This window comes from Oreochromis aureus, linkage group 15, assembly GCF_013358895.1.
Source record: "Oreochromis aureus strain Israel breed Guangdong linkage group 15, ZZ_aureus, whole genome shotgun sequence".
Classification (NCBI taxonomy): Eukaryota; Metazoa; Chordata; class Actinopteri; order Cichliformes; family Cichlidae; genus Oreochromis; species Oreochromis aureus.
This window is the reverse complement of record NC_052956.1, coordinates 31,177,354-31,179,783: the sequence shown is the minus strand read 5'-3', so window position 1 is coordinate 31,179,783 and position 2,430 is coordinate 31,177,354. Positions and strand designations below refer to the sequence as shown.

The 2,430-nt window shown below is 41.9% G+C and overlaps 1 long non-coding RNA gene across 1 annotated transcript; it reads right to left on the bottom strand.

Annotated features, from left to right (window-relative positions):
* Nucleotides 1-1,630: 1,630 nt before the first annotated feature.
* On the bottom strand, nucleotides 1,631-2,184 carry LOC120433068. The gene is made up of 2 exons (XR_005608292.1): nucleotides 1,945-2,184; nucleotides 1,631-1,862 (listed from the first exon to the last, which is right to left on the bottom strand). It is a non-coding gene; the product is annotated as an uncharacterized LOC120433068 (long non-coding RNA).
* Between the last annotated feature and the right edge of the window lie 246 nt (nucleotides 2,185-2,430).

Sequence of the window (2,430 nt, the reverse complement as noted above, 5' to 3'; positions counted from 1 at the left end):
TTCATGTTCCATTATTCACAATTTGGTGCAAAACGGAAAGAAAAACACCAGAGCTATTCAGGTTGAAATAAACACGATCAAATAATAAGAAGAAGGGTGTATTGTCGTGTAGAGAAGATATTACAGTAATGAGCGTGTCATCTGGGAGTTACATTATATAAGCCAAAGGGTTGGCCAGTACTAATTTATGCACTTCAGAGACCCCAGTGATGTCTGCTGGAACAGGCACTCCACTATGAACTCCCATTGGTCACATAGCACTTATCTCAGAGAGGATTATCATTAACCTCTGCATACTGGACAAATTCCCAACACAGCTCCCTCATTGTCTCCACCTAATTATCCCCAAGTTTAATTGGTTAAATAAATCACTGCTTTGCCTTAACAACTTTGGCGTTGGCTGCATGTCTTGAACTAAATAGGCAAATAAGGATATTAAATCCTGAGGTCATCTGCGCATATTGGAGAAACCACAGGGTTAGCTGAGATTGGATACAGTAGTTCTTCCGTAAGCTCTTACAGACCAGACTAGTTGCAGCAGTCCCAAAGTCCCTGTATAGCTTTCAAAAAGCCAAGTCAGGGCTTGCTGAGGTTGTGCTTGGAGCAAGGGAGAATTCAAATAGAGACATGTTTATGGTGAACTTATTGTGCTTTGATACAGAGTTGGAGGATAATACTAGGTGGTCTGAAAGCTCTCACTTAGGTATAATTAGGGGCGAAAAACAAAAGTTTAGTCACCTCTCCAAAACTTCTCACAATGTAACATCTAACCACCACCCTGTCCTTATTCAGCATAAAATAATATAGAATACATGGGCCTATAAGCAAAAGTTTTAAAGTGTTTAAATGACTTTCGGGACAATTTGCAGGGAAGTGACATTTTAAAAGTTGATACCTATCGTAGCAGCTTTGACTCCAAATAAGTAGTACTTGGGATCTTGCGATTAACAACAGAAACAGACAAACAGACACATCAGAGAGCCGCTGTCAATGAAAATATGGACTACAAAGTGTAAATAATAATAGCTTTAAACAATAGCTTGCATCAGCCATTTTCTCACAATTGTATATTAATAATTTGTTTTAGGTACTGCCTGAGTGGTGCACACACAGGGCGGTATTAAGTGTGACATGTTATGACACGAATATGACACGTAATGGCAGGATATAACATCAAAGCACTGTCATGTCATCATGTCATCAAAGCAATGCAAAACAGATTCATTTACAGCAGAAACAGTAGTTAAAATCACATTACAAAACAGTAAAGGTAAAATTCACAGTGTCATCCAATACTATGATTTATTATGGATAACAGTCATCCTTCAGCTTGAGTGTAATGTTTGGGAAGTGGATGTAGTCACAGGGAGGCAAATCTGGTGAATAAGGCTGAACAGGGCAAAGCGATATCTGCAAGCAGATATTGTTTTGGTGTGGACAAAACAAAACAAAACAAAAAAAACTTCTGCATCTTTAATACACTCTATGCTGGTGAATTCATACTTGCCCTCAGACATCTCAGGATGTCTGTTCACCTTGCTACAAAGCTCTGGCCTTTCCAACTGAAAACTGAGGAAAACTGCTCAGTCATAGAAGCTGTCACGTTTTAGTTAATGGACTCAGGCGCAGAACGGGAATCCTAGCAGAGTTGACAGTTTATTAGTACAAACGACACCAGGTGATACTATTTACAACGTGCTGGAGGGAGGGGAGGGGGGTCCAGGGTTCCGGGGCATGTGAAGGGAAGGACGGGAATCAGACACACTCCAATGGCTCTCTCTTCTCTCTCCACAACGGGGCAACACAAATCCACTCACTCATCCACACGATAACAGGCAGGCAGGGAAAGGTCCGGGGTAGATCTGTACACAGAAACTGGAGTTAGCGGTGAACAGACGGAAGTAACTTTAGAGAGTTTAACTCACAAACAATAGAGTGACTGACGCTGATAGCTCAACAATCCAGCGACGAGTGGCACAGCGCTGCTGTCTTAAATAAGCCTTGCGATCACCCCGATAGGCAGCAGGTGCGTGGGCCAGGGGCGGGAGCCCATAATGAGCACCGCCCCGGCAGGTGAGAGAGAGAGAGAGAGAGAGAAAACAACAACAACACATGTTGCCTAAAACAGGATCAGCTGGTGAGGCACAGGGACCATGACAGAAGCAAACCATGTCTCGTGTCTAGTGATGGTTTTCAACAGGAAACACAGGTAAGTTTGAAATAGGAATTGATGTTTGTGTGAGGTTTATGGTTAACCTTTGGAGTACAAAGAGTAACTATGTCATTGCAAGACTGTCAGGAAGGGATCTAAAAACAATAGTTCCACTGGAGTGTCTGAGCCCTATAGCAGAAGTTTGGCATATCACAATAATCCACTCACAGATTAAGTTATACAAGGATTTCAAAATGATCATTAAGAGCTATACTGAT